The following is a 9,730-nucleotide window of genomic DNA, read 5'->3' on the forward strand; positions in this document are numbered from 1 at the left end:
TCTCTCATTCCTCACATCTTATCTGTTGCCAAGGTTTACTGACTTCACCTCTGTAGGACTTCTCAGATTTGCTCCTTTCTCCTTCTGATACTGCCACCATTGTGGGCTCTCATCACCTCATGCAAGAGCCTGCTGATGAATCTACCTGCCTCAAGCTTCTTCCCAATTCAATTCATTCTCTATTTAATCATTTATGTGTGTTTCCTAAAGACCCTTTCCATCTCTATGATCTTATACAAATGAAAATTACTCAAAGCATCTGTAATTTACTCAGGTTTGGAAACTCTTAATGCAGATTGTATTCCATCTATGTCTTAGTACGTAAATCTGAAACTTGTTCAAGATCACACTAAAATGGTTGAATGGTAATGATGGAGCTTGAATCAGTTACTTGACATGTTGCTGGGCTCTATCAGTAATGTTGTCCTGTTCAAAGCTTTATCAATAATTTTATCAAAAACAGGGGTAAAAAGAAAATATATCAGATTTTCTGGGAATATCAAACTGGAAGAAATAGCTAAAAAGAGAATTTAATTAAGAATAAAGAGAAAATAAGCAATAGTTTCAAAAAAGGTAACTATAAGTTATAGCACAAGAGTATTCTATCACATTCATATACCAGAACCTGCTGAGCCATTCCCCAGTTGATAAGCATCTCCTTAATTCCTAATTCTTTGCCATCACAGAAAAATACTATAAATATTTTCATATGTTTGAGTTCTTTTCCTTTTTCTTTGATTTCCTTGAACCACAGTCCTAATAATTGTTTGGAGTTTGCCACAAAAATCCTTAAAAATCTGACAATTCATTAAATGTCCATTTTTTTCAATCAATATCATAACTTTGTTGGATATAATATTTTTGGCTGCAACCCTAGTTCTTTTGTTGATACATCGTATTCTAGGACCTGCAAGCAGTCTTTTAATGTAGTTGCTGATCATTCTAGTGTGATTGTAAATGTAACTCCAGAATATTTGAACTGTTTCTTTTTCTTGTTTTCTTGTAAAATGTTCTTTTTCAGATTGACGGAGTTAAAGTAAAAATTGTAATCATGCTATACTAATGGCAAAGGAAGAATAGACACAAAGACTTCAGAAGGGAGAGGAGGGCTCATAGTTCTGAAAACCTATTCACAGCAGGAATGGACTCGATAAGCAATACTACATATATACCATGAATGATATTGTACCCCTCAAAGTGTATAAAGAAATACTGGAGAAGGGATGGGTGGATATGGAAGCAAAGAGTGAGGGAAGAAGACAAGGGAAGGTGGGGGAACAAGGCAAGTTATGTAGCAGAATAGAATATATATAATATATATATATATATATATATATATATTTCTTCCATCTGTGGCTTTTGAAATTTATTTTTATTTTATAAACACAAACTTTCAAAACATGAAGGAAATGAACTTTTGCTTTTTTATTATTTTTATTTTCCTCCAGTTACATTTAAAACAATTTTTACATTTGTTTTAAAACACCAAGTTCTAGATTGTCTCCTTTATCTCCATTCCCACCCCATTAAGAAAGTACATGTGAAGTTATGCAAAACATTTTTATATGCTACATTGTCAAGAAAATATAGATCTAACTCCTAAAGGAAAATAAAGTTTGAGAGAGACAGAGATAGAGAGATAGAGACACAGACATAGACAGAGACAGAGAGCCAGAGACCCAAACAGAGACACAGAGAGACACAGAGACACAGAAATATAGATAGAGACAGAGTGTATGAGAAAGAGAGAGTATAATAGTCAGGAGCATATATTTAAAACCGTCAGTAAGCATCATATGCAATGGGGAAAAACTGGAACCTTTCCCAGTAAGATCTGGAGTGAAGCAAGGTTGCCCACTGTCACCATTATTATTCAATATTGTATTAGAAACACTAGCCTTGACAATAAGAGTCGAGAAAGAGATTAAAGGAATTAAAGTAGGCAATGAGGAAACCAAACTATCACTCTTTGCAGATGATATAATGGTATATTTAGAGAACACCAGAGATTCTACTAAAAAAGCTATTAGAAAGAGAGAGTATTCTTTAATCTGTATTCAAACACAATCAGTTCTTTCTTTGTATTTGGATAGGATTTTTCATTATAACTCCTTTGGAGCAGTCATGGATCATTGTATTACTGATAATAGCAAAGTCATTAACAGCTGATCATATCAGAACTTTGATATTACTTTGTAAATAATACATTTCACTTTGCTAGATTTCATGGAGGACTTTCCCGGTTTTTCTTAAAGCATCCTGCTCATCATTTTTCATAGAACAATAATATTCCATCATAATCACATATTGCAGTTTATTCAGCCATTCCCCAATTTATGGGCATCTCCTCAATTTTCATTTTTTTTTTTGCCCTGAGAAAAGAGCTTCTATAAATATTTTTGTGCATATAGGTCCCTTTTAAAATAATTGCTTTTGGGATTCATCCCTAATAATGGTATTGTTAGATCAAAGAATATGCATGATTTTAGCCCTTTCAGCATAGTTCATATCCTTTGATCATTTATCAATTGGGGCATAAGTCTTATTTTTTATAAATTTGACTCAGTTCCCTTTATGTTCAAGAAATGACACCTTTTCACAGAAACTTGAATTTTTTGCCAACTGTAGTTTCCCATATTTATTCTACTCTCTCTTTCCCCCTGATCCTCCTCAAAAGTGTTTTGCTGTTAACCTCTAACTCCCCTAATATGCTCTTTCTACTATCAGCCTCCTCCCTTCTTGTATCCTACTTCTCTCCTACTTTCCTTCAGGGTAAGATAGATTTCTATATTCATATTAAGTCTGTATGTTATTTCTATTTTGAGTCAATTCTGATGAGAGCAAGGTTCACTTACTCATCCTCTTCCTTTCTTGTCCTCCATTGTAAAAGTTTTGTTTGCCTTTTTAAAAAATGTTTTTTCCAAATTTTATTTTTTCCAAATATGCTCAAATTCAGTTTTCAACATGCCCTTTTGCAAAACCTTGTGTTCTAAATTTTTCTTTTTCCCTCTACCCCTTCCTCAAGACAGCAAACAATCTGATACATATTAAACATGTGCAATTCTAAATTTATTGCCATATTCATCATGCTGCACAAAAAATATCAGATCAAAAGAAAAAAAGGACAAGAAAGGAAAAGAAAAAAACAAGCAAATAACAATAACAACAAAGATGAAAATACTATTCTTTGATCCACATTCATAGTTCTCTGGATGTGGGTGAAATTTTTCAATATAACTCTACTGAAATTGCCTTGAATCACCTCATTGTTGGAAGGAGTAGAGTTCATTACAGTAGATTATCACATAATTTTGTTACTGTGTACACTGTTCTCTTGGTTCTGGTCACTTTACTCAACATCACTTCATGTAAGTCTTTCCAGGCCTCTCTGAAATCAGCCTGCTCATCATTTCTTGAATATTTCACTCAGTTCCATAATTATTCAATCATTCCCCAAATGAGGGGCATGCACTTAATTTTCAATTCCTTGCCAATACAAAAAGATGCCACAAATGTTTTTGCACATGTAGGTCCTTTTAAAAATTACTAACAGTATTTCCTGCCATCTTATTTTTCCCAAGTTGTGCTTTTCTCTCTTTATATCTTCACCAGTATTTTGCTTCTGGCCACCACCTCTCTCAATTTTCCCCCTACCTTTTCAGCTTTTTCTTTCTTATCTCTTTCCACTTTACTTCTGCCCTCTCTTCTATTAGCCTCCCCCTTTCCTTTCCCCTCCTATTCCCTTATATGGCAAAATCAAACTAAGTATGTATACTATTCCCTGTTTGAGTGAAATCTGGTGAGATTAAGGTTTAAACAAGGCTCATTCCCCTCACTTATTTCCCTCAACTGTAGTAGGTCTTTTGAGCCTTTTCTAGTGACATAATTTACCCCATTTTACCTTCCCTTTCCTCTTCTCCCAGTACAATTCCTTTTCCATCCCTAATTTCTTTTTTATATTGTCACATTAAAATCAGCTTATAATATTCAATTCTGCCTTGACGAAGATAACAAAGATAATTCTCTTTTTAAAATTTATTTATTTTATTTTCTTTGTTTAAAGGTAGCAGCATTCCTTTAAGTAGAAAGTCACATTCTTCAGTACTCTTAGACTGTGTGTACTTTTTATATATCTGTCTTGTTTTTCGTTTTCCTTTTTTTTATTATAGCTTTTTATTTGCAAGGTATATGCATGGGTAATTTTTCAGCATTGACAATTGCAAAACCTTTTGTCCCAATTTTCCCCCTCCTTCCCCTCACTCTCTCCCCCATATGGCAGGTGGACCAATACATGTTAAATATGTTAAAGCGTATGTTAAATATATATATATATATATATATATATATATATATATATATACACATATCCATACAGTTATTTTGCTGCACAAGAAGAGTTGGACTTTGAAATAATATACACTTAACCTGTGAAGGAAATAAAAAATGCAGGCAGACAAAAATGGAGGAACTGGAAATGCTATGTAGTGGTTCACACTTATTTCCCAGAGTTCTTTCGCTGGGTGTAGCTGGTGCTATTCATTATTGAACAAATGGAACTGATTTGGTTTCATCTCATTTTTGAAGAGAGCCACATCCATCAGAATTGATCATCATATAGTATTGTGGTTGAAGCATATAATGATCTCCTGGTCCTGTTCATTTCACCCAGCATCCATTCATGTAAGTCTCTCCAGGCCTTTCTGAATTCCTTGTGCTGGTCATTTTTTACAGAACAATAATATTCTATAACATTCATATACCACAATTTATTCAGCCATTCTCCAATTGATGGGCATCCACTCAATTTCCAGTTTTTGGCCACTACACAGAGGGCTGCCACAAACATTTTTGCACATACAGGTCCTTTCCCTCCTTTAAGATCTTTTTGGGATATAAGCCTAGTAGTAACATTGCTGGATCAAAGGATATGCACAGTTTGATAACTTTTTCAGTACAGTTCCAAATTGCTCTCCAGAATGGTTGGATCCATTCACATATCCACCAACAATGCATCAGTGTCCCTGTTTTCCCACATCCCCTCCAACATTTGTCATTATCTTTTCCTGTCATCTTAGTCAATCTGACAGGTGGGTAGTAGTATCTCAGAGTTGTCTTAATTTGCATTTCTCTGATCAATAATGATTTGGAACACCTTTTCATGTGAGTAGAAATAGTTTCAATTTCATCATCCAAAAATTGTCTGTTCATATCCTTTGACCATTTATCAATTGGAGGATGGTTTGATTTCTTATAAATAAGAGACAATTCTCTATATAGTTTGGAAATGAGGCCTTTATCAGAACCTTTGACTGTCCCATCCACCGGGACTCAGTTATTCGTGGGGAACTGAGGGGAACCCAGCCTGAAAGAGAAACGGGCGGGAAGGAGGAGGGAGACAGCATAGGGTTGAAGCAAGTCTCATTTATTGCTGGAAACAGCTCAGGTTATATAGGGTGGAGTAATACGTGAGGACAAAAGCTGGGAGGGAAAAAAGAGGGCAGGGAAGAGTGAAGCTATGTGTGTTGCGTGGGAGAAAAGGTATGGGAGGGGGCTACAGGAGGGAGCAGATGTTCCGGGAGGAGAAGGAAGGACATCCTGTGGTTATTGTTCTTATCTGAGTTTCCAGGGTTGTTACGCCCCAAGACATCTCTGTGGCTGACAGAATACCATGGATATATGTTCTGAGGTGCCGGGGTCATTCCGCTTTCCTGGCCATTTGGCCTCCATCTGTTGCTTGATGCAAGGTCTGCAGTCTAGTAATTTTCCATGACTATGGTCCGGTCACCAACATTTGACTGTAAAAAATGTTTTCTCAGTTTATTGCTTCCCTTCTAATCTTGTCTGCATTAGTTTTGTTTGTACAAAAGCTTTTCAATTTGATATAATCAATTTTTTTCTATTTTGGGATCAATAATGATCTCTAGTTCTTCTTTGGTCACAAATTCCTTTCTTCTCCACAGGTCTGAAAGGTTAACTATCTTATGTTCTTCTAATTTATTTATAATCTCATTCTTTATACCTAGATCATGAACCCATTTTGACCTTATCTTGGTGTATGGTGTTAAGTGTGGGTCAAAGATAATTCTCAAGAGTTACATGTATCATCTTCCAATGTAGGGATATGAACAGTTTAACCTTTAAAAATCATAGTCACTTTTTTCTTCTGCTTACCTTTTAATATTTCTCTTGAATCTTGTATTTGGAGATCATATTTTCTGTTCAGCTCTGTTCTTTTCAACAAAAATGATTGAAAATACCCCATTTCATTAAATGTCCATCTTTCCCCTGAAAGAAAGTGCTTAATTTTGCTGGATGGGTGATTCTTGGTTGTAGTTCAAGATCATTTGCCTTCTGGAATATATTCCATATCCTCCAATCCTTTAATGTGGAAGCTGTTAAGTTTTGGATAATTCTGATTGTGACTCCTCAGTATTTGAATTAGTTCCTTCTAGCTGCTTGCAGTATTTTCTCCTTGATCTGATAATTCTGAAATTTAGCTGTTATATGAAGTTTTCATTTTGGAGTCTTTTTTAGGAGGTAATTGATGGAGTAATTCAATGACAATTTTACTTTCTATTTCTAGGATATCTAGGCAGTTTTCCTTGATTTTTTGAAAGATGTTATCCAGGTTATTTATTTTTTCATTGTAACTTTCAGGTAAATCAGTAATTCTTAGGCTGTCTTTCCTGGATCTATTTTCCAGATCAATTGCTTTTCCAATGAGGTATTTGTATTATTTTTTTTTTCATTTTTTTTTGTTTTGTTTCACTGATTATGTCTTATTGAGTCATTCATTTCCATTTGTCCAATTCTAATTTTTAGGAAATTTTCTTCAGTTAGCTTTTTTTTTTTACCTCCATTTGACTAATTGTATATTTAAAGTTGTTTTGTTCAGTGGATTTTTTCCTATTTCGCCAATTCTATTTTTTAAAATTGTTTTCTTTTTATTTCACTATATTTATTTTTTAAGAAGTTGTTTTCTTCAGTGTATTTTTTTTTCATTTAAATTTATTTTTTAAGGAGTTGTTTTCTTCAGTTAAGCTGTTGGCATCTTTTCTTCAAACTATCATAACTTCTTGTTTAATCTCATTTCTTTCCCCCATTTTTTACTCTCTCTTTTAAGATCCTTTTAAAACTTTTCAATGAAAGCCCTTTGAGCTAGAGACCAATTCATACCCCTTTTTGAACTTCAGTTGAAGGCATTTTGCCTTTACTTTTCTCTTTGGGTTTGTGTTATGATCTTCCCTGTCTCCATAGTAACTTCTTTTGGTTTTTTGCTCCTGTTTAAAGGTTGACCTTTGCTTTGGGGGCACAGGAGAGATTGTCCTCTGCATAATAACAGAAGCTTCTCACGGTCTGAACTGGGGCTAGTGATTGCTGCAGGCTTCTTCAGTTTTCTGGGTGAGCCTGACCAAGTTCCACTTGTTAGGCTCCAATTTGGGGGCTCACTATTTGCTTTCTTTAGTTGTGTTGGCCTCACAATTAACCTGCTGATCTACTAGCTTTTTGAACCTGGACAGAATGTCCAATGTTGCTTTATTTTGGTCCCATTAGATGCCCCACACTGGGTCTCCCCAAGCTGAGCCTGCACTGGTCACATTGCCCCCTGCCCAATTAAGACAAACCTTTCCTAAAATCCTTCCAAGATATTTTAGACTGGAAAATTAACATACTCCAAATATTTGTGGGTTTTTTCACTCCAAAATTTGATCTGAAACTTGATTTACTCTTGATTTTGAGGGAAAATGAGGAAAGCTCAGGCAATGGCCTGTCTATTCTCTTCCATCTTGGCCTTTTTTTTTTTTTTTTTTTTTTTGGTCTTTTTATGGCAGATGATTCTCACCATTCCACTTTTTTCTCTTTCTCCCAGTACATTCCTCTCTCATCCCCTAATTTCATGTCTTAGAGATATTATCCCTTCCTATTCAACTCATACCTGTGCCCTGTATGTATACTCTAATTGCTATAATGACTTTTATTCTTATAAATTGACACATTTCTCTACATATTTTATAACTGAGGCTTTCATTGAAAACACTTGCAGTAAAATTCCACCCCTCAAAAAATTTCTGCTTCCCTTTTAATCTTAACTATGTTGGTTTTGTTTGTGCAAAATCTTTTTAATTTAATGTAATCAAAGTTCTTCATTTTGCATTTCACAATGTTCTATGGTTCTTATTTGGCCATAATCTCCTCCTCTCTCCAAAGATCTGATAAGTAAACTAAACTATTCCTTGCTCTTAGTTTCCTTATAGTATCCCCCTTTTGGCCTCAATCATGTACCCATTTTGACCTAAACCTGATATGAGTGTGAGCTGGAGGTTAATGCTGAGTTTCTGACATTTTCTAATTTTCCCAGAAATGTTTGTGAAATAGTAAATTCTTACCCCAGAAGCTGGAATTTTGGGGTTTATCAAATACTAGATTACTATGGCATTGATTATTGTTTCATAACTTATTCCACTGATCGACCACTCTAGTTCTTAGCCAGCAACATGTTTTTGATGGCTGTTTTATAATAGAGTTTTGGATTTGGCAGTGCTAAGCCACAGTCCCTTTGTAATTAAATCCCTTTTTATTCTTTACATTTTCTTCTTCCAGATGAATTTTCTTACGTTTTTCTAGCTCCATAAAATAATTTTTGACAATTTGATAGACATGGCAATGAACAAGTAGACCAATTTCAGTAGAATTCTCATTTTTATTAATTCGGCAGCTCCATGAGTAATATTTTTAGAATTGCTTGTATCTAACTTTGTGGGAAAAGTGTTCTGTAATTGTGTTGATAAAATTCCTGGGTTTGTGTTGGCAGGGGATCTTCAAATATTTTGTCTACAATTATTTCAAATGGAATTTATGTCTTTTTTAAATTTTTAATCGCTTTTTATTTACAAGTTATATGCATGGGTAATTTTACAGCATTGAGAATTGCCAACCTTTTGTTCCAATTTTTCCCCTCCTTCTCCCTACCCCCTCTCCTAGATGGCAGGATGACCAATACATGTTAAATATATTAAAGTATAAATTAAATAAAAAATAAGTATACATGTCCAAACCATTATTTTGCTGTACAAAAAGATTTGGACTCTGAAATATTGTACAATTAGCCTGTGAAGAAAATCAAAAAATGCAGGCAGGCAAACATATAGGGATTGGGAATTCAATGTAATGGTTCTTAGTCATCTCCCAGAGTTCTTTTGCTGGGTGTAGCTGGTTCAGTTCATTACTGCTCCATTGGAACTGATTTGGTTCATCTCATTGCTGAAGATGGCCAGGTCCATCAGAATTGATCATAATATAGTATTGTTGTTGAAGTATATAATGATCTCCTGGTCCTGCTTATTTCACTCAGCATCAGTTCATGTTAAGTCTCTCCAGGACTTTCTGAAATCATCCTGTTGGTCATTTCTTACCGAACAATAATATTCCATAATATTCATATGCCACAATTTATTCAGCCATTCTCCAATTGATGGGCATCTACTCAGTTTCCAGTTTCTGGCCACTACAAAGAGGGCTGCCACAAACATTCTTGCACATACAGGTCCCTTTCCTTTCTTTAAGATCTCGTTGGGATATAAACCCAGAAGTAACATTGCTGGATCAAAGGGCATGCACAGTTTGAAAACTTTTTCAGTACAGTTCCAAATTGCTCTCCAGAATGGTTGGATCCATTCACATATCCACCAACAATGCATCAGTGTCCCTGTTTTCCCACATCCTCTCCAAC

This window comes from Sarcophilus harrisii, chromosome 3 (assembly GCF_902635505.1).
Source record: "Sarcophilus harrisii chromosome 3, mSarHar1.11, whole genome shotgun sequence".
NCBI classification, from domain to species: Eukaryota; Metazoa; Chordata; class Mammalia; order Dasyuromorphia; family Dasyuridae; genus Sarcophilus; species Sarcophilus harrisii.